Source organism: Patella vulgata, chromosome 4 (genome assembly GCF_932274485.2).
Source record: "Patella vulgata chromosome 4, xgPatVulg1.2, whole genome shotgun sequence".
NCBI classification, from domain to species: Eukaryota; Metazoa; Mollusca; class Gastropoda; family Patellidae; genus Patella; species Patella vulgata.
This window is the reverse complement of record NC_065882.2, coordinates 36,748,183-36,772,700: the sequence shown is the minus strand read 5'-3', so window position 1 is coordinate 36,772,700 and position 24,518 is coordinate 36,748,183. Positions and strand designations below refer to the sequence as shown.

At 35.8% G+C, this 24,518-nt stretch overlaps 1 long non-coding RNA gene across 2 annotated transcripts in view; it reads right to left on the bottom strand.

The window, feature by feature from the left end:
- The window catches only part of LOC126817170 (uncharacterized), a 111,046-nt gene that overhangs the window by 86,213 nt on the left and 315 nt on the right, over positions 1 to 24,518 (bottom strand). The window lies entirely within an intron of this gene.

The following is a 24,518-nucleotide window of genomic DNA, read 5'->3' as shown; positions in this document are numbered from 1 at the left end:
AAAATATGACAAGCTGAAAATCAAGTATTTTCTGATTTGGAGCGTTTTTGGACGCCTTTATCTCAAAAACTTAACCTACAATTTTTTTTTAACTTTCTCTATCGAGAGTCCTTTCGGTAGTCTTGTGCATGAAAACATCCAATAAGTCTTTGAAATGTCTGGAATAGGATAAAAAAGGGACTGAAAATCGAAAAAAGTCAAAAAATCGTAAAATTTTGGAAAATGCTATACTATTTTATTAATTTAACCTTTTCGTAAAAATCTGATTAAAATCAGATTTTTACGAAAAGGTTACACATTCAGATAACTGACCTAATTACGATTCTAACGATGTATAATATGTATTGAGTTATTGAAATTTAATTTTCGATTTTTTGACATTTTTGAATTTTTTGCACTTTTGAACATAGGATTTCTCAGGGCCATTTTATCTGATCAGATAATGTAATATATCATTACAGAGCCCCGTGGCTATCTAATTGCCCAAATTGGTTATTAAAACTATCCCGACAATAATCTCCATACCCGACGTATTCAAAAAATGAAGAAAAAGGTTAAAAAAAGTTAGCGCTCGTACGAAAAACTTGATTTCTCCACCAGATCTTAGCGGACCAAAAGAACTAAATTGTCGCTTTTATCTCGAAAATTACTCTTATTTCCTTTCTTAAACTTCTGTTACTTAGCGGACCAAAAGAACTAAATTGTTGCTTTTATCTCGAAAATTACTCTTATTTCCTTTCTTAAACTTATGTTACTTAGAGTCCTAACGCTGATATGGGGTGTGAATCCCATATAAATGGTCCAAAAGGGCCACAATCTTTGAAAAAAGTTGAAAAATCGTTATATCTGTAAATCTGCTTCTAGTGGTATAAGGGAGGTAAAACTGTCCAATGGATCTTTCTGAAACTTCTGGTACAGGAAGTTAAGTTCCCATACCACTTGTTAAATCTATCCCGATAATGATCCGTAAACAGGAAGTAGTCAAAAAAATATTTGATATTTAAAAAAAAAAGACAGTAAAAAAATCGGTGCTCTTGGAACAATCGGGATTTCGACGTCGGGTGTGACCGGATCAAAACATCTAAAGTATCGTTTGGTAGCTGGATAAATGGGCTATTGTATGACACACTTCCTGTCTGATTCCTGAAAGCCGGTTCAGTGCTGCTTGCAGGTCTAGTTATTATTATTTTTCTTTTTTGTGTACTTTCTGCAAATCGGATTTCTCAGAATCTAACCATATGATCTTTCTGAAACTTTGACCTACCCCCACAAAATTGGGTGGCAGCTTTTGATTAAATATATTTTCAAAACGTTTTACGAATCCGAAATCACCAAATTTTACGAACGCAGAAATTGACCTACATACCAATAACTCTGTGACTATGTGACTTATTTTACTAATTCTTTTTTCTTTGAGTACCTTGAAATATTTACTTCAAATCTGCTATTTCCGATTTTCGAATTTCGAAAATAACGTCCTTGACATTTCGTCCCGGAAGTAAAACAGAATTGACAACTTCTTTAATATTGGTACGATTTTCATGAAATTTGGAATGTATGTAGATCTCATTGACCCAACTTCAACGATATCATTAAAAATGCCCTAACTTATCTCCCCTTGGAGAAATTAAGGATTAAAGTTTTAAAAAAAAAATCGACTAAATATAGGTCAGATTGCCTTGAAATTTTTTTTCTTTACTAGCTACGACACTTCTGATTCGCTCACAGAAAATGGAGTTTGTAGCCCATTCCGGAAGTGCCACCATCTTGGAATGTGAAATGTCGCTAAGGCTTTTTTGATATTTTACTTACAGACAAGTGAATTATATTTTCTGAATCCTTGAAAAAAAGCCCATAAATTGTAGGAATTAGAATTTTGATTTCTGGCAAAATGAAAAAAAAGTGAAAAATCCACATTAATGGGCTTGAAAACATCCACAATTGGTCGTGGCTTAAAGAATCTGTCTCCTATTACCGTAATTAATACATTTCAGGATAGCCTGGCTCATGGTCGAATGTTTGGTATTTGAATATTTCAAAAATTCGAATTTCGCCTTTGATGTTTTCCGTGCCGACAAGGTGGCTTTGAGTTTAGCAGGTTTTGACTTCGCGCATGCGTTACGCTGGAACCAAAGGTACCATGAGTACCCAATTCCGGCGAGGAACTTTTCACGTTGGTACCTAGGTACCCTGAAAATTTCAAGGTGATACCTGCATTCGTTCAAGTCGTTTGTTCTTGGCATCCATTTTGAAATGAACGGGCCACGGTTAGGCCCAACGGATAGTCGTCTTTTCAACAACAAAGGTGTTAGTTTATGCATACTCTATTCACGTCAGTAACTGCATAATTCACTAATTGCATAATGTATTTGGGATAATAATAGCCGAAACTCTGTATAAACAAGACCTTAGTAATTGCATACTTGCATTCATACATCGCTATAATATCGACATTTATAGTCATATTATTTCAGCAACTTGCATTGCATATTCCTACTTTTGGTTTCATCCAACTAAATGGAAGTTATAAATGAGTAAAAACTACAAGTACATACAAATGTTTTTTTAAATTATTTTATTCGTAAACACATGTTAATATATATATAAATAACAAAGTATATAAGTATATAAATAACAAAGTAGCACAAATCGGTTTCCGTGTATAGTCGGAACTCGGAAATATGCTGTACAGGGGAAAGGTCACGTGGCCAATTGTCGTGATTATTTTTAGCATTACTGGTATACAATTGTCGGGATTTAATGCAGCAGGACTAGTTCGGATATCTGAGAGGATCTCTTCCTCAATTTCACTGGATATTAAAGAAATAAATTCACCACAACAATTAAAATCACGATATAGTTTTTTTGTCATTTCATGATCCTGCTGTTCTGTCAAATCGTTCAATTATTGTTCATAATTTTTAGATGGCAATGTTTCTTTTGGCTATGGAATACGCATTTCGGATTAACGCCCGGTTTGAAACAATTTCTATAGATGTGGGAATTAAACTCTTTGTTCTGTCATCGTCTTTCTTTGCTGCGCAGGTATGATCGTCAGATTAATGCGGTCTTTTATTGCCGATAATTTGGTTGACCTATATTGCACATGAGAGGATCTCCGGCTTTTGGAACTTCCATTGACGACGTGCATGCTTAAAGTTCAAGGTCAACACCGCCATCACTATCTTCAGTTAAATCTTGTTTACGTTTCCTGGTGTCATTCTGCGAGGTGTTCAAGTACTTGGCATGATTACCTCAATTAAGTTGTTTATTTCTGAAATAAGCCGAAGGTATTCATTGTAATGATTGACTCTTTGATGGGTTTCTTAATCGAAGAGTAATAATTAATTCTTTGTAATCGGCCGAAAGTCGATTGATTTATGATACCATTATGGCATTAGTGGCCGGTTCATTGTTTTAACAATCGGCCTGATAATTAAATCTTTGTAAATCGGCCGAAAGTAGATTGATTTGTGATACCTTATTGGCCGGTTCATTGTTTTACCAATCGGCTAGATTAAAGATCAATCGGCTAAAGCCGACAAAAAACAGCCGATTAAGATCCCTGTAACAACAGATACAAAACAACTCGGCGAAAAAGAGGCTCAAGAGGGGGAAGCCACGTTAAGAATAAATCAAATATCTTCTTGTGCATAAATCGCAACAATCTGTGTAAAATGAACATCCAAATTAATAGGACTATAACAAAAACAACTGAGCTCATTAAAATGACAACTATAAATGTACAATCAATCAAGAACAAAGATCATCTGGTGAGAACACATATTGACAACCTCAAAACTGACATTGTCGTCCTGAGTGAAACATGGCTAAATATGATCCTGGATCACATCCTGACAGAAGCACAGAGTACGATCAAAGTTCAGAACTGTGACACCAGTGCTTTCATTTCAGACCATTGTTCAGTTTCAATAACACTGGAAGCAGAGAAAGACAACATGCGAAGAAAAACCATCACTAATCGTAACTACAAGAAACTAGATGTAAATGCCTTGAGCGAAATGCTTGTTTTTGATTCCAATACAGAGGACCTTCCGTAGTGTCAGATTTCAACTCCGTCGTGAAACAGTCCTTAGACGTTCTTGTTCCTGAGAAGACCAGGACTATCACTATTAGGCAAAACAAAGATTGGTTCACGGATGAACTAAGAGAGTGGAGATCGAGTCAGAAGGAGAGAAAGGATTTACAGACACTATCAAGAAGATCATCAATGGACTGCACTGAAGAAAGTCAGGAACAGCTACAACTTTAAACTTAAAGAGAAGAAAGAAATTCAATCTGAACTTATTACAAAATGTAAAGGTGACACCAAAAAGCTCTACCAAACATTCAATAAACTTACAGGAGTTGTTAAATTAAATCCTCTACCGGAGGGTAGGACTGACAACGAACAGGCGGATGAATTTGCAGACTTTTTCCTGAACAAAATCGACACAATAAGAGACAATCTAAATAACGTTCCATTGTACCAACCAAGTAGCGAAAGAGATATCCCCATTTTAGATCACTGGGAGGAGCTGTCAGAAAAGGATGTCCGGAAGATCATCAAATCACTGTCAACCAAATCATGTGAAATTGACGTAATGCCAACCAAGATTCTGAAAGAAGTGTTGGATTCTGTGTTATGTATCATGACCAAAATTGTTAATTGCTCGCTTCGACGGGGCGTTTTTGTGTCATCATGGAAAAAAGCAATCATCCGTCCAATGCTTAAAAAATCAGGGTTAGACCTAATCTGCAGTAACTATAGACCTGTGAGCAACCTCACTTTTCTCTCTAAAGTCCTGGAGAAAGCTGTACTTCTCCAGTTCATACGACACTGTGAAAGTCACTCCCTAATGCCGGATTACCAATCTGCTTACAGAACTGGATACAGTTGTGAGACTGCACTGGTCAAGCTTATGAACGACCTGCTATGGGCCAAAGAAAAACAGGAAGTCACTGCATTGATGGCGATGGACCTCAATGCCGCATTCGACACAGTGGATCATGAGGTGCTATTTGATGTCCTCAAGCTAAACTTTGGAATCCAGTCAGACGTGCTACAATGGTTCGACAGCTATCTAAGACCTAGAAGCTGTGTTGTAAATGTCAGAGATCAGTACTCAATTACAAGAGATCTCCCATTTTCTGTTCCCCAGGGATCGTGTGCAGGCCCCGTGCTGTATCTAGCGTATGCCTCAACAATGGAAAAGGAAGTGAGTGGTGACATAGGGATACATGGATACGCAGATGACCATGCACTTCGGAAATCTTTCTGTGCAAGCAACATAGATCAGGAAAGAATAGCGATACAAAGTCTTGAAGACAATGCATCTTCTATTAAACTATGGATGGATGCGAATCGGTTAAAAATGAATTCATCTAAAACTGAATTTATATTATTTGGTCACAGGAAACAGCTACAGAAATGCACGACTTCATCTATCAACGTCAACGGGAACACCGTCCATCGATCACCAAGTATCAAGTACCTGGGTGTGACTCTGGATGAAGAGTTAACACTCAATCAGCACATTAAACAGAAATGTAAAACCGCGATGTATGGGATCCATAGAATTAAGTCTAACAGATCAACCATTACCAAAGATGCCGCAGAGACACTGGCACTAGGAATTGTAATTTCACATCTCGATTATGCCAACGCCATCTTCATTGGTCTCCCACAGACAGCCATCGCCAAATTGAACAGAGTTCAACATATAGCTGCAAGGGTAGTACTGGGTAGAGAAGCTGAGGGTCTGCGGAACAAAGAATGTTTAAAGAAACTGCACTGGCTTCCAATTCAGTTACGAATACAGTTAAAAATTCTAGTTCTGGTATACAAGGCACTCCACAACACACCCCCCGAATACATACGATCCATGTTGACTCTAAGCAACCCCTCTCGAACTCTCAGATCTAGCAGCATGTACAAAAAGCTTGAAGTTCCAACAATTCGGAAAAAAAACGTTTGCGAACCGTTCTTTCAGTGTTCAAGGACCTATGGTGGAATAGACTAGCAAACATCATCAAACAGACAGACAGTGAAGATGTTTATAAAATCAAATTAAAAACAATACTGTTTGATCAATTTTAAATTCTCCTCCCCAGACATTCTCTGTGTTTACATTGCTTGTAAAGCGCTTTTGATGATTTTTATCCTAAAACGCGCTATACCAAATTAAATATTTGTATTTGTAATTAATTTTGAAATTGCAAATGCAAAGAGATTTTATCGCCACTCCCGTATGTGATAGGTATTAGTACTATACACATTATCCTTAAAGGACAATTTTTTAAAATGACCGCAACGATGTATCGACACTAGAAACCGAAATCGCTTATTTAGACCTTTTTTGACTGCTGAGGCATCCTTCCAGTGGTCCAAATCTCTGGAATTTCTAGCGGTTGGCTGCGCCGCGATGATATTTATCACATATTAAAAGGAGAAAATGCTCAGATATCAAGAACAATAAAAATTCGATAAAATACGGCAATTTTTTAAGCAAAAAAACTTTGATGGGTGGGGGTGGGTTTCGAATTTATTTTCAACGTTCTCAGAATTCCACACTCTTCTATTTTTAATATGTGATAGCTAGAATCCCAAGGTACATTCCGTGCAAATTTGAAGGCAATCGGACCAACGGAACGTTGCCTGGGCAGAGCAAATCAACCCCGGTAGTGAAAATTTGCTCATTCTTCAACGTTATTATAATATTGTATTATGACCGCCATCTGGGTCCCCGATCCACCGTCTCTTACCAAAATACTACGAAATATACCCAAAATCGACCTTAATTTCTTGACTTCACGCATGCTCCACGCTGGAACCAAAGGTACCATGACTACCAAATTCTGGCGAGGATTTTTTCACGTTGGTAACTAGGTGCCTTGAAAAATTCAAGGCAATACCTGCATTCGTTCAGGTCGTTTGTTCTTCACACGGTTCCTGTCGTTCGGCTTTTTCTGCCATTTACGGCTTCAGTAAGTGCAAAAAAGTGGAATTTCGCCACGACACCGGCACCAATTGTCCGAAAACCATGAAATTTGGACACAATACGCCCATTGCCACCCCGGACTTTGTGCCTTACTCCCATTTTGATCCGATTAAAAAAAAGAGTTTTAGCAAAAGAAATATATTTTCGGTCAACTGATGGTCTCCATTTGGAATTGAATATGAAGAACAGTGAAAAATCCACTTGAACAGACGTGAAAAAAAAAACAATAGGCCGTAATATGTTCAATGCGTCTCTTATTTCTGAAATTAATGCATTTCAGGATAGCTCGAGATCAAGATCGATTTTTTGGTGTTAGAAAATTTTCAAAATTTCCTATTTCGCCTTTGACCTTTTACGTGCCGACAAAGTTGTTTGCAGGACAATTTATGCTTGTAATTTTCAAAATTTACACATTTAACCTAAATATTCGAACAGCTAAGGTCAATCTGATTCAAAAATTGTTAGTTCCGTTCAAAGTTATTTCATTTATTTTTTTGATATTTTCCTGCCCCTTTTTAATTCTTTCCCGCCATTTTCGTTTCATGTTCTCATCCGTCCCGTTTTTAAACGGCTTGATCCATTTTTCTGAAACTTCTGGAACAGAAAGTCATTCCGATTACAGCAATCCAAGTCTCAGTTATTTCCCTTTAGTTTTCAGATTATTTTGTTGACCGGGTGCAATGTTTCTCACTATATTTAGACTTGTAACTTCGTGACTTTTTCACCGATTTTGATAATTATTTTTTGTTCTTTTTTCTTTTAAGATACTTGATATAATCCATGTCACGTGACGATGAATATGAAAGCTTTCATATCTGCAGATCTAGTTATTATTATTTTTTTTTTTTTTCCACTTGAGCATATCTCAGAAACTACTTGTCAGATTGATTCGATGTCTTCGGTTTCACTGGGAAAGTTGGTGTGACTTAGAGATTAAAGCAAATTCGAACGTTCTACGACAATGCGAAATGTCCGAAATCGTCGAAGTTGTCTTTTTTTGAAATATTACCATAATATTAACAATAATCGTCAGATTTTAACAATGGATACATTTTGACATAGCCAGAGACAAGGCACACAGCTACAGTTCTTTAGTTTTTTTTGATTTTTCGACGAATCATCGGAGATATTAGATGCCAAATTTTGAAAATTTTAATTTTTGCAAAAAACTTTTTTATTTATGAATATTTTTATGTGGTAATTTACCCTGGGTTAATGGCAACATTTTTTGTCACCGTAATTTTCCTTAGCTGCCATTGGCTAATTCAGTTTTTCAGTCCTGGATTAATTATTTATTGTTCGATTTGTATAAAATGAAATGAAATGAAATGGGGTTTAACGTCCTACTGATTTGTATAAAACAAAGTTCATATGCTCTGTGGTTCAAAATGTCATTTTTTTTGTTACCAGTAAAGTTACCTTTCAGCAACGGAAGTGACGTAAATTTAGCAAAAACTACAATTTTGACAGTTCAGTACCACTTTTTGAAAGGAAATATTATTTTTTTCAAATTTGGTATGACTGAAAGGGTGTGCCCTGTAAAGGTGCAGTTTTTTTAATTTCGATTTCGTTTTCGGGTCATTTCAATTTAATGTTGAAAAAAGGTGAAAAAATGTGCTATTCACAACCCATTCAGGCTTTTCATATTCCAAAATATTTCTTTGCAACTTTCATAAACGTGTAGCAATAATCCATACAAAGAGAATGTATGTGAAAATTAGTTTGTAATATGAGCAGTTGCCAAGAAATGGGTAATTTTGCAGGAGTCACTTTTACACTATTTTGCTTGTAAATGAGTCAATTATTTTTGGATTTTCATAAAAGTGACACCATTTGATGCGTAATGTCAATTTTGACTAGGTCAAACGAATTTAACATTTTAAACGTCACCGGAAATGACGTCATTTGGATAGATAAAACTGTATTTTTAGCCTTCAAAAGAGATACTTTATTCAAATTAGTCTCATTTGTAATGTTTTTAAAATTATGATATTTGATTCCAATCAACAAATAGAATAAATCCATACGATCATATAGATACCACAAAATGGTTTCTAACTTGTACAGTTGCAGCGAAATAGACAATTTTCTACAAGATATTTTCAAGGCTTTTGGTCTATAAAAGTGTCAATTATTATTCGATTTTCATAAACTTTTCACCAAGTGATGCCTTATGCCATTTATGATTTCATAGAACCAAGTTAATATTTTCGTTATCACTGGAAGTAATGTCATTTGGCAAAAACTGTATTTTTAGCCTTCAAAACAAACATTTATTTATTATTCATTTAATATTATGATATTCAAATGGACATATAGATTGGATTAATACGATCATATAAATGTCCAACAATTGCTTCTAGCATCTTCCCTCGTCGAGAAATAACCAATTTTGTCAGGAAAAATTTATAAATGGAATTTATATTGCTGGATTTGGTTGATTCTGCGTCCATTTTATAACATGTGTGCAATGCTTATGTGGAAATCTGTTTAGCGGTTTCATTGGTACCGAAAGTGACATAAGTTCATGGGTAACAGGACACCGGAATTGATGTCAGTTCAAGGGTAACGTGGCACCGGTGAAACCCGTCATTACTGCATCGCAGTTCTAGTTCTTATTATTATTTTTTTTCCACTTGAGCATATCTCAGAAACTACTTGTCAAATCAATTCAATGGCTTCGGTTTTACTGGGAACGTGGGGGTGACTTTAGAGATTAAAGCTATTTAGAACGTTCTGCGACAATGCCAAATGTCCGAAATCGGTGTTTTTTAAAATATTGACGTAATATTAACAATAATCGTCAGATTTTGACATTTAATACATTCTGACATAGCCTGACACAGATATTAGAAGCCAAATTTTGAAAATTTAAATTTTTACAAAAACCTTTTTTATTTATGAATATTTTTTGATGGTATTTTGCACATGATTAAATGGTCTTCGGACTTGAACAAAAATATGAAAAAAAAAAAATTATCTCTGTACTTTGCGCTAGCCTTCATTGGCTAATTCAGTTTTTCAGTTTTAGATTAATTATTTATTGTTTGATTTGTATAAATCATGTGCTCTGTGGTCCCAAATGTCATTTTTTTTGTTACCGATAAATTTTTCGGTCTGCACCGAAAGTGATGTAATTTTGCCAACAACTACAATTTTGACAGTTTGGTACACCTTTTCGCAAGTAAATATTAATTTTTACAAATCTGAAAAATCGCGATAAATGCCCCTACTACAGTTGCAAAAAATCTTGGACTCGTTTTTTTTAAATTTTCGTTTTGTATTTGGGCTATTTCGATTTAAAGGTGAAAAAAAGTGTAAAAATGGGCTATTTACAACCCATTCAGGCTTTTCCATATTTTAAAATATTCCTTCGTAACTATCATAAACATGTAACATTAATCCATAAGAAGAAAATGTATGTCAAAATTAGTTTGTAATATGAGCAGTTTCCGAGAAATAGTCAATTTGCATAAGTCACTTGTTACACTATTTTGCCTGTAAAAGAGCCAATTATTATTCGATTTTCAAATAATATGACTAGGTAGGTCAAAACATTTTAACACTTCACTGCCACTGGAAATGACGTCATTTGGGCAAAAACGGATTTTTTAGCCTTCAAAACACATATTTTATTCAAATGAGTCGTATTTGTTATTTGTTTAGAATTATGATATTTGATTCCAATCAACAAATAGAATGAAACAATACGATCATGCTGATATCACAAAATGGTTTGTAACTTGTACGGATGCAGAGAAATAGACGATTTTTTACAAGTCACTTTTAAAGGTTTTTGGTCTATTAAAGTGTCAATTATTATTCGATTTTCATAAAATGTTCACCATATGATCTTTTGCCATTTATGATTTCATAAAACTAATTTAACATTTTCATTGTCACCGGAAGTAATGTCAATTTGGCAAAAACTGTATCTTTTGCCTTCAAAACAAATATTTTTTTAAAGTGAGCTATATTTAATATTCGTTTAACATTATGATATTAGATTCCAATGGACATATAGATTGGTTCAATACGATCATAGACATGTCAAAAAATTGGTTTTCAATGACCAAGTAACCAACATTAGTTTATTGCTGAAATAGAAACAACATTAAACTCAAAAATTTCAAATTCCATCTCAATAATTAATAATTACCTGATGTAGCATGTATATTTCACAAACACAGGTCATGAGAAACAAACAATTAATTAACCGCGGCCTTATGTGTTTGCGCAATTTTGATTTAAAGGTGAAAAAGAGTGTAAAATTAAGCAATTTACAACCCATTCAGGCTTTTCATATTTTAAAATATTTCTACGTAATGTTCATCAACTTGTAGCATATATCTATACGCAGACAATCTTTGCCGAACTTAGTTTGTAATATGAGCAGTTGCCGAGAAATGGGCAATTTTGCGTAAGCCACTTTTCACGTTATTTTGCCTGTAAAAGAGTCAATAATTAATGGATTTCTATAAAAGTGATACCATTTGATGCATAAAACAAACATACATTAAATCAAATTGATTGAAATTATAATTGACACCGGAAGTGACACCATTTTGTCAAAAGTTGGATTTTAACCTTTAAAATCAACATTTTTTTAAATCGACAATTTCTTGCTACATATTGAAAATATTGATAACTTTCTGGATATTTCCGATAATTACTGCCAGAGTTATAGCCCTTGATCACATCAAAAAATCTTGTGGACGCTCTAGAGGCCAAAGTTGATATCAGATTGACTTTAAATTTATACACAGTGTTTAAGGTCATGGGACGAAAAAGCCTGTTGATTTTCAGCAATTTATGATAATTACTGCCAGAGTTATGGCCCTTGATCACTTTTTAAAATCTTGTGGACACTCTAGAGGTTAAATTTAATATCCGATTGGCTTTAAATTTATACACAGTGTTTAAAGTCATGAGACGGAGAAGCCTATTGATTTTCAACGATTTCCGATAATTACTGCCGGAAGCTAAAGTTATCATCCGATTGACTTCAGATTGATACACATCATTTAAGGTCTTGAGACGAACTGGTATATACTGATTTTCAATGAATTTTGATAACTTGTTGCGTATACTAAACGTTGGTATGGGGCAGAACTTCATAAAACCCCCCAAAATTCTTATGATTTTCTGATAATTACTTAATGAGTTGTTACTCTTAATCAGATTTTAGTGTATTATAAATGTTTAATTACCGAAAAAAGTAAAGCTAAAATTTTTAAAAAATGCGATTAAGGAAATAAATTGTCTTGTAAACAACTTTGTCGGCACGAAAATGGTCAAAGGCGAAAATCTGGGTAGAGTTGAGGGCAAGAAAAAAACGTAAGCCAAATCTAAAACGGGTGTGTGTATGGAGAGAGAGGGGAAGGGGAGAGGGTCGGGGAGAGACCACAAGGGGAGCAGTGGGACTAGAAAAGACAAAAAGATAGTAAGGGTTTTATAAAAATTTATTTAAAAGCCAGAAATAAACGATGAATTGAACATATCACTGGCGGAAAGCTGGCGTCCTCTAAGCTTTTTTGGATCTGGATCTGGAAGTGGGAATCTAGGTGCGGGTCTCTATTTTTCCAAATGACGCTCCTACTGGTAGTTAGAATGGTCCAGGATTCCCCTACGAAGAGGTGTGGGGATGTATGGAAGTCCCAGTGGTTGAAGACTGGGAATGGAGCGCCTTTGATATCCACTGAACTGTGGCTTCAGCTGGGAGTAGAAAAAACTCTTACTGGTGAAGTCCGTATGGCAACGACCGTGGCAGTCGAATATGAAGTAATAGGCGGCTCTTGGGCGAGCCACAAGTAAGTGGGAAAAGTTACAATTTTCTAGAATCTACCTGTAACTATCCCCAATGCAATTACTGCAACACGCTTAAAGGAAAGAAAACTTTTCACTCCAGTAAAACTGGCAAATCTTATAATTGCAACAGCAATTACACTTGCCATAGCAAAAACGTGATCTACCTACTTACTTGCAATCTCTGTCTAAAACAGTACGTAAGAGAAACAAAAAGATTGTTTCGAATTAGACTTAAAAAACATTATGCTGATATCACCCACAAGAGAGCCATTCTAGTCGAAACCTGACTATCAAATAATTGAACAATTGGGTACCAATCCTGACCTCCAAAAATCTACAACCAATAGATGTACCATTAAACTTCATTGGATCATTAGATTGAAAACCTTCCAACCACACGGTATCAATGACAAAATCTGAACTTGGGCATCCCCTCATTTTTTTTGTTTATCACTTTCTATCAGATAGAATCAAAGTTATCTTGTCCCAAAGCATTGACCAATGAAATTGCTTAGCTCAGCTTAGCTTTAGCTTAAAATGTTAATCATTGAACTCAGTCAAGACATTCACTTAATGAACATCTACATCAAGTTTAAACATTCTACCTCAATTAAAACCAGGGTTGTTATGTTCCAAAGTCTTGACTAATCAAATTACTGATGTTCCTTAGTCAAGGTAATGATCAATCTAAACGACAGACCCACCCTAGTTACCATTTAATTTTCATATGTTAGTTACGTACGGGAATGATATAATGAATCTATACTCGGAGTTAAATCACTCTCACTTAATTATAACCAAAGTAATCGTGCCCCAAACCATCAACCAATCAGATTGCTTATCTCTGCTACAGTAAGCAGACAATGTTTATAATCGAACTCCATCAAGGCATTCACCTAATGAACACCTACATCAAGTTTGAACATTCTACATCGAAGGAGAGTTATTATGTTCCAAAGTCTCGACCAATCAAATTGCTTATTGCTCTGCTTACTCTAAGCAGAAAATGCTCATTATCGAACTTAGTCAAGGAATTGATGTAATAAAACTATACACCAAATTTCATCACTCTCACTTAATTAGAACTAAAGGTATCATGTCCCAAAGCGTCAACCAATCAAATTGCTTATCTCTGCTTACCCTAAGCAGAAAATGTTCATCTTCGAACTCCATCAAGGCACTGACCTAATAAACACCTGAACCAAGTTTGAACATTCTACCTCAATTAGAAGGAGAGTTATTGAGTTCCAAAGTCTCAGCCAATCGCTCTGCTTACCCTGAGCAGAGAGTGCTCATTATCAAACTTAGTCAAGGTATTGATGTAATGAAACCATACACTAAGTTTCCTCACTGTCACTTAATTAGACTTAGCAGAAAATACTCATCTTCGAACTCCATCAAGGCATTGACTTAAAGATACATTCCCGCATACAAACTGGGTGATTTAATGGTATATATGGACTAAAAACATATTCAAACTAATTAATTTGTCATAATTTTGCTTCAAATCCTTCTCAAACATGCCCTGCTATAAAAATTCGATCAAACCAGGTCATGTTTACGTCACGTGACTTACCTCTCTTGGAAGTCAGAGGAGAATTCATTGCATACATAAGACGATGTTGTCTTTAATCGCTTACTATTTATTACAAATATTGAATCCCAATTAAATTCTCGGATTATCCACTACCCGCGTATTTTTCCGTCATTTTTATCTCAGAAAGTGTTGTACGTCTAACTCTTCATGAAGTTTATCAACTTGTACATCAAGTGCTCAATAGTCGCGTGTGACCTTCGACATCACACATGCAGAAATTCCTAATGGTCGGGCTGTCGATTAGGGGAACCCTTACATTTTTGTCCTGTATACGCTCCAAGAGTGTTTTTCGGGGAATCCAGTATTTTTCTAGTAAGATTGGATGTCTCTACTTTCCATATATACCAAAATTGCCATACTTTTATTGGAAATAACGACCCAATAAATACTTTTCTGGGAACCCATCTTTAATAAACACCTACACCAAGTTTGAACATTCTAGCTCAATTAGAAGGAGAGTTATTGTGTCCCAAAAGGTGTGACGGACAGACAGACAGACAGACAGACAGATGGACGGACCCATTTTAATAGTCACGTGTTTTCTTCGAAAGGCAGAGGACAATTAGTAAAATAGGTCAAAAAACCACAAAGATACGACTATGCATTGTTAAGTTTTTTCGCTCGTGAATTTCGGTGATTTTGAATTCGTAAAACGTTTTGAAAATATATTTAATCAATACTCACAACCCATTTTTTTTTTTGGGGGGGGGGGGTAGGTCATAGTTTCAGAAAGGTCCTATGGTTAGATTCTGAGAAATCCGATTTGCAGAAAACACACACACAAAAAATTAACTAGATCTGCGAGGCTCATATGAAACCTTTCATATTCACGGTCACTTCCTGTCACGTCATGGGGTGATTTAGAATTCGTAAAGCGTTTTGAAAATATATTCAATCAATACTCATAACCCATTTTTGGGGGGGGTAGGTCAAAGTTTCAGAAAGATCCTATATTAAGATTATGAGAAATCTGATTTGCTGAAAATACACACAAAAAATAAAAAAAAATAAATAATAATCTTCACAGAAACAATAAGCTTTCATATTACATATGAAAGCTTAATAAATAATAATAATTTTAGTAAAGATAGGTTGCCAGGCAAAGAAAAATACGCCCACAGCAACGCATTTTTTCTTTTGTAGATAATTGGGGGCATATTTACAAGACAATTTCATACAGATCAGATTACAATTTTCGTTGTTTGGGGGTTCACAAGGTTCTACAAACTGAAAAAAGTGCCTTAACTCTGGAAGTAATTTACAGAAATTGTTGAAATTTGACCGGCTTTTTTACTTTACTAATTCAAATAATGCATATAAATTTCATACAGATTGGATTATAACTTTAGTAGTAATTGACAGAAATTGCTGAAATTCAATAGGATTCTTGATTTCACTAATTTAAATAATGCATATAAATTTCATACAGATCGGATGATAACTTTCATCATTTGAGCGTTCAACAAGGGCCATAACTCTACAAGTAATTATTTGAAAATGCTGAAATTCAATAGGATTCTTCTTTTCACTAATTTAAATGATGCTTATAAATTTTGTACAGATCAGAAGATAACTTTCGTCCTTAGAATGTTCACAAGGTTCAACAAAATTAAACAAGGGTGATAACTCTAGACGTAAATATTGGAAATATCTCAAATGCAATAGGGGTCTTTGTGTCACTAATTTAAATGATCTGTGTAAATTTCAGACAGATTGGATGATAACTATTATCGTTACGAGTATTTACAAAGTGAAACAAGGGCCATAACTCAAGAAGAAATTAACAGAAATTGCTGAAATTCAATATGATTCTTACTAATCTACATGATGCATATAAATTTCATACAGATCGGATAATACCTTTTGTTGTTGAAGCGTTCACAAGTGAAACAAAGGCCATAACACAGTGAAACAAGAGCCATAACTCTAGACTTAATAAACGGAAATTGCTGAAATTCAATAGGCTTCTTCGTTTCACTAATTCAAATGATGCATATAAATTTCATACAGATTGAATGATAACTTTTGTTGTTAGAGAATTCACAAGGCTCAACAAAGTGAAACAAGGGCCATAACTCTAGACGTAATTAAAGGAAATTGCTGAAATTCAAAAGCCTTTTTCGCTTCACTAATTTAAATGATGCATATAAATTTGATACAGATCGAATGATAACTTTTGTCGTTAGAACGTTCACAAGGTTCAACAAAGTCAAACAAGGGTCATAACTCTAGACGTAATTAACGGAAATTGCTGAAATTCCATAGGCTTCTTCGTGTCAATAATTAACAAAAATTGTTGAAATTAAATAGGATTCTTCATCTCACTAATGTAAACTGCATATATCAATTTCTCTTCACTAATTTAAATGATGCATATAAATTCGATACAGATCGAATGATAACTTTTGTCGTTAGAACGTTCACAAGGTTCAACAAAGTCAAACAAGGGTCTTAACTCTAGACGTAATTAACGGAAATTGCTGAAATTCCATAGGCTTCTTCGTGTCAATAATTTAAATGATGCATATAAATTCCATACCGATCGGAAGATAACTTTTGTCGTTAGAGCGTGATATACAGGCCATAACTTCAGAAGAAATTAACAAAAATTGTTGAAATTAAATAGGATTCTTCATCTCACTAAACAGCATATATCAATTTCAAAACAATAAGATGATAAATGTAGGCTGTAGAGTGTTCACAAGAATCGGGGTGACAGCAATATACAACCACATTTCCATGTGGGTGTATAAAAACAATAGTCTTAATAATAATCTTAACAAAAAGAGAGAGAGAGAGAAATGGGGTTTAACGTCCACTCGACACAAACTAGGTCATTTCGGGACTAACATATGGTTTAATTTTATTTACATAATTCGCTTGCGCGTAGGGGTCTTTAGCAGTGGGAGGAAACCGGAGGACCCGGAGAAAACCCACGAGGTTGGACAGGCGACCCTACTCCTTGTCACGTACAACTGGGGATTCGAAACCACGCCAGTCGACACAATGACAGACTTTATGATACAGCGCGCGCACGCTAACCATTCAGCCATCCAACCCCCCTCCTAACAAAAACAATATAACGCACCAATAGCTATCGCATGGAATGCAGGTGATGCTTGGGATCATCATGGGGGTCCAACCCAAGATTTGCACGACTCTGACTTTGAATGTTACAGTCATTGTGGCATTGAATTCCAGGGTAGAAACATCAGTTTAATTGTTTTAGTGACCAGAAAACAAATTTTGATATGCGTCGGCTTACCCAAAATGAAAGGTTACGTGCCCTTGGCATGCTACAGATCGGCACAACACAGGCGGTTGTGGCGCGGACGATGAATGTTTCTCAGTCTGTCATAAGCAGGCTATGGTCCAGATACCGTGATACACAATCTGTACAGGACAGACCACGCTCAGGTCGACCAAGGGCGACAACTCAAGCCCAGGATCGATTTATCCGTACCTTGGCCTTGAGAAATCGTGTCATCACAGCAAATCAGATCAGCGCTCGTCTTCAAACAGACACTGGTGTGAGAGTGAGTGGCCAGACGATTCGGAATCGACTGCATAGGGGTCACCTTCGCGCCCGACGTCCTCGTGTGATCCCTTGTTTGAGAGATCATCACATTCAGGCAAGACGTCGTTGGTGTAGGGATCGTCAACACTGGGATAATCGACGCTGGAGCAATGTGATGTTTTCAGATGAGTCAAGGTTCACTGTTGATTTTTTGGACAGACGTAGGAGGGTGTGGCGTCGTCGAAACGAACGCTTCCAAGACGTTAACGTCATCAGACATGATCGATTTGGGGGTGGTTCTGTTATGGTGTGGGGAGGCATCACTGTTGCTGGAAGAACGGCTTTACATGTTGTTGCAGGGCGTGTTACAGGCCAGTACTACCGGGACAAAATCTTGGCAGTCCATGTTGTGCCGTTCGCACGACGTCATGGCCGCCGTTTCATCTTCCAGGATGACAACGCAAGATGTCACAGGGCCAGGATCGATAAAGGTTACCTCCAACAACAGAACATCACCACATTACCTTGGCCAGCACTGAGTCCCGACCTCTCCCCCATCGAGCATGTCTGGGACATGCTTGGACAGAGGTTACGTCAACGTCAACAACGTCCTGCCAATGTCCAAGAACTTGCTTCTGCGTTGCAACAGGAATGGGACAATCTGGACCAAAATGACCTTAGACGTCTCATTAGGAGTATGCCACGTCGGATCAATGCTTGTTTGGCGAACAGAGGAGGATTTACCCGTTACTGACTTGGTTGTGATGCTGTGGTAACTTTGCTGTTTGACCCCGGGTATCATTTTACCCTTATAATGGTCAGTCTGTGCCTTACTTAGTCTAACGATCATTTGGAATAAATCGATGAATGTGAACTTCATTTCATTTTGTCATTTGTTTCTTCGTCAGTTTCATTAGGTGACTTTAATAACACTTAAAAATCAAATATCCCCTACTTTTTTTGAATAGTATAATTTTAGTAAAAACAAGTCACCTGCACTTTTTTTTGTTTTGTTTTGACGATAAATTATTATTTTAAATTTATATCCTATTATAATGTTTTATTTTAGAAATTTTGTACTAGGAGCCAGGGCCCTCATATGGGGGGGGGGACTGAGGAGGGGGGGGGCATATGCCCGGGGGGAACATTTCTTGGGGAAAGGCAAATTAAATTTATCTATGCGCTTACAAGAAATATTCAAAGGGGGATAAGTTCATATTTCAGCACATAGAGGATAGAATTATGATTTTTCCAAGATATATTATAAATATTTTACAAATAAGTTGATTTAATAAATTGTTATTTAGAAAAAGTATTAAAAGTATAAACCAGCAGCTGCAAGGCAGGATACGCTCACCGACATGGATAGAGAACAAGCTAAACAAAGAAAGGTTGCCAGGCAACGAAACATACGCTCACAGCAGCTAAATCGTCCGGGCAGTCAACAAGAGTTGTCACATATTTTTACTTTTTCAGTAATGAAACATTTATAATACACTAAAATCTGATTAAGAGTAACAACTCATTAAACATACATTATGCAAGAGCTAAATCTGTCTATTACAGGTTTTTCTTTAGGCCTGAAATGTTATCTAAATTATTAATTAGACATTAATTAACCTATCCAGACCATAATCAACTCTAGATGGCATCGCTAGCCTGCGATCTTTAGTGGATTATGAGCCGATTTACTGCATAACTTCACAATTTAACGAATACATGAATAATCGAGACTATGCTGTTTATCGTACTGACTTTAGTAATGATGATCAAGGCTAGGCGGAAATTTCAATCGCTTAGTTCTCAGTTCATAGAGGATCAATTTGAATGAAATTTTCAGCAAATTGCCTTTACATTATCTAGTTTTTAACTATTATAGTGAGAACTGCCAACTCGTTATCGATTTAAAGTCAATCGGATATTAACTTTAGCTTCTAGAGCCTCCACAAGATTTTTCAAAGTGATCAAGGGCCATAACTCTGGCAGTAATTATTGGAAATCCCTGAAAATCAATAGGCTTCTTCGCCGCATGACCTTAAACACTGTGTATAAATTTATATTAACTTTAGCCTCTAGCTTGTGGACGCCGGACCGATGTACGGACCAATGGACGGGAGTGACAACAATGTGGGCGTATCAAAAGCAATTTTTCGAACAATCCAGGGCCATAATTCAGGAATTCACGATCTGATATGCGCGAAGATATATTTCAAGTTTCATCAAAATCGTGACATCTAGAGAGTCCACAACCTTGATATACCATATTTTTACACCATTAGCATACGAGGTGTGGCCATTTTGTGTGGCAGTTTTGATCCGATTTTCACGAAATTCGACCTCAACCATCATTAGGGTGTAACGGTGATATATTCATATGGTTTTTTAAATTGGATAAAAATTGTTACCTCTAGAGGGACCACAATCATACAATCAAGGGCCATAATTCAGGAAGTTACGATCTGATATGCCAAATATCGAAAGGAACCAAGATCTTTGTGATATAAGCATAAATTTAAGGTTGCATCAAAATCGGAAAAAAATTGTGGCCTCTAGAGGGTCTACAACCTTGATATACCACATATTAACACCATTTGCGTTATACGAGGGGCGACCATTTACATGTAGTTTGTCAGTTTTGGTCCGATTTTCACAAAATTCAAACTCAACCATCATTTTCACAAAATTGGAACTCAACCGTCTTTAAGGTGTAACCGTGATATATTCAAACGTTTTTTTAAATCAGTATAAAATTGTGACCTCCATAGAATCAGGAGCCATAATTTAGGATGTTACGGTCCGATATTCGCGAATATCAAAAGGAAACAAGATCTTTGTGTTATAAACTTACATTTCAAATTTCAACAAAATTGGATAAAAATTGTGACCTCTATAGGGTCCACATGCTAAAAACACGATTTTTCGTATAATCAGGGGCCATAATCCATGAAGTTACCGTCCGATACAATGTACATGCCAATATCAAAAGGAACCAAGATCTTAGGGAGATAAACCTATATTTCAAGTTACGTTGAAATCGGATAAAAATTGTGACCTGTAGAGTGTCCACAAACAATTGTGGACAGACGGACAGGGGCGACGACAATATACGTCACTGAAACTTTAGCTCTGGGGTGCCACGTAGGCTTGTGAGGGCCCTGCTAGTACATGTAGCTGGCTTTCGTTCCCATACTTCATTCAATAATTATAGACTGTGTGTCTCCTATTAATTCTGTCTGTACAGATAGTTTGCCAGGCAACAAAACATAGGACCACAGCAGCTAAATCGTTCGAGCAGTCGACAAGGGTTGTCGCATATTTATTCTTTTGTATGTAATTAGGGGCATTTAATAGACAATTTCATACAGATGACATTATAATTTTCGTCGTTTGGGGGTTCAAAAGGCTCTAAAAACTAAAACAAGGGCCACAACTCTGGAAGTAATCTACAGACATTTTTGAAATTCAACAGGCTTTTTCGTTTTACTAATTCAAATAATGCATATAAATTTCATACAGATCGGATGATAACTTTTGTCGTTCGAACGTTCACAAGGTTCAACAAAGTAAAACAAGGGCAATAACTCTAGAAGTAATTGACGTAAATGCTGAAATTCAATAGGCTTCTTCATTTCACTAATTTAAATGATGCATATGAATTTCATACAGATTGGGTGATAACTTTTGTCGTTCCAGCATTCACAAGATTCAACAAAGTGAAACAAGGGCCATAACTCTAGATGTAATTAAGGGAAATTTGCTGAAACTCAATAGGTTTGTTCATTTTACTAATTTAAATGATACATATAAATTTCATACAGTTCGGATAACAATGGCCATAACTCACGGCATAATTAACAGAAATTGCTGAAATTCAATAGGATTCTTCGTTTCTCTAATTTAAATGATGCATATAAATTTCATACAGATCGGATGATAACTGTTGTCATTAGAGCGTTCACAAAATTCAACAAAGTGAAACAAGGGCCATAACTCACAGAGTAACTAACGGAAATTGCTGAAATTCAATAGGCTTCTTTGTTTTACTAATTTAAATGATGCATATAAATTTCATACAGATCGGATGATAACTGTTGTCATTAGAGCGTTCACAAGATTCAACAACTCTAGATGTAACTAACGGAAATTGCTGAAATTCAATAGGATTCTTTGTTTTACTAATTCAAAGATACATTCCCGATACATATACATATGGTCTAAAACCATATTCAAACTAATTAATTGATCATAATTTTGCTTCAAATCCTTCTCAAAATATTGCAATTGCCAAGGAATACCCTTACTATAAAAAAATCGATCAATAGGAGGTCATGTTTGTGCCACATGACTTACCTCTCTCGGTACCTAGCAACGGGGGCAAAGTCAGAAGAGGATTCATTGCATACACAAGACGATGTTGTCTTTAATCGCTGGCTATTTATTACAAATATCGAAGCCTTATTAAATTCTCAGATTATCCACTGCCCAAGTTTTTTTCCATGCTTTTTAACTCAGAAACTGTTGTACGTCTAACTCTTCATGAAGTTTATCAACATGTACATCAAGCACTCAATCTCCACGTGCGACCTTTGAGGTCAAGCGTGGAGACACTCTTAATCATCGGGCTGTCGATTAGGGAAACCCTTACAGTTTTGTCCTGTATGCGCTCCATGAGTGTTTTTCAGGGCATCCAGTATTTTTCTAGTAAGATTGGATATTTCTACTTTCCATATATACCAAAATTGATATATTCAAACGGTTGATTTTTTTTCTCTTCATTACAATATTGTCACTCCCTTTACAGTATTATTTAGTTTTGACCATATCTATTTTAGTGAGAAAACTAAATCTATGTTTCAGGTTAAACATTTGTTAGACCTTTAGCCTCAAATCCTATCTGAAAAAAAGTTGAACTTATATAGGCCCTAGTCTGTAGTTAAATCCTATTCAGTTTATCAAATAGATTCTTTAAACAAAATACTGTTATCAATTTATCAATGATTATTGACATTTCCATAAAGGGAGATAACTCCTTCTACAAATTAAATGGATTTCCGAAATTCTGTATGTTCCCCTGTCTTTTATGGTTTCTGCATTTTGCTTTAAATCAAAATTTAACCAATAGCATATTCTTTGCATAGGATGAAAGCATTGGGGTTTTTCACCAATATTTAATTTTATGTCAACTTCACAATTGTTAGTATAAATATAGCATTTACTTGACAATTGTCACAATTTTCATCTGGCCCTAAATCGAGTTAGTGCAAACTTTTTGCTTGGAACTATCTGGATTTGTGTTCCTGGTATTAGCTTTCCAAAAATGTGCTGCAGGCCTAAAGTTAACAAAGAGTGAAAATTCAGCCAATAACAGAATCCCATGAAACATGAAATTGATCTGTAGCTCTGTTATATACAGCACAGCACTGTACCAATTTTAAATCAAATATCTCAAAGTTCAAATAATTGCAGAAAAAAAGGATTTCAGTGATAACAATGGTGATAATTCAGTTAAAAATTAACGGAATTGCACTCAACATGAACTTGATCTGTCAATCAAATATCTCAATGACAGACAGGCAGATTAGTATAGCTGACTTATGCTTAATCCTTTGATAATATGGGCCTAAAGAGCCTGACCCACCACAACATGAAATAAAATCAGACCAACCCAATTTTGACATAATCAAACAGGTTTAGCGCCTTTAAAAATATTTTCAAACTCTTGTTTTCAGTGGTAATCACTTTTAATTTACTGACATTTTGTCAATTTTTATACAGGAGTTTGGCCATTTATCAGTAAAATTTACTTGCAAACATGATTTGTGGTCCAGGGTGGACTGAAAATGAGCCTGTAAAAACTGTAGAATGCCACACGCTAAATTTGAACACAAAAGCTTACCAAAGAGCAGCTTCGGTTGGATTTTAGGACATTATTATTATTATTAAAAGCTAGAAACATCAGGATATACTCTAGAAAGCACCAATTACAATCAGTTTTTCATAAATATTCTCGGCCCCAGGGAGAGAGACACTCCTCCACCCCCAACCCCCCCTTTGAGTCATGCAGTAGTCCGCCCATGGTTGGCCCACTGGCTATCATTCAGAGTGGGGAGCAAAGGAACGGAAACCACCTGGGTGCCAAATAGTCTCTTTGGACTTCAAACCCCAGGTTAAAAATAGTGTTTTCTTAATAATATAATGTATTGGTTATTAATTTATAAGAATTGACATGTGGAGCCTAAACACTAAAATTATTTTGGCAGCTACAATATGCAGGGTGGTGTTAAATATTCAAAACCATGTTTGTCGTGGATTGTATCTGAAAGAATAACAAATGGGTTGTATGAGGAGTGTTAATTCTAAATATATCTTCCAATCAGGGTGAAAATTTCAATATCACAAGTAATAATACGCCCTCAATTTTATAATCAACAGATCTCTCGTTATAATTGCACACATGCGCTCGACGAGACAACACTCATCGCAAGAACACAGTTTAATTGCGCATGAGATAAAATATAAATTGGACGGTGTTATGTAATGTGCTTTAATACTTAAATAGCAGATGGCATGCAGACTCGCTAATTAACCTGTGTCC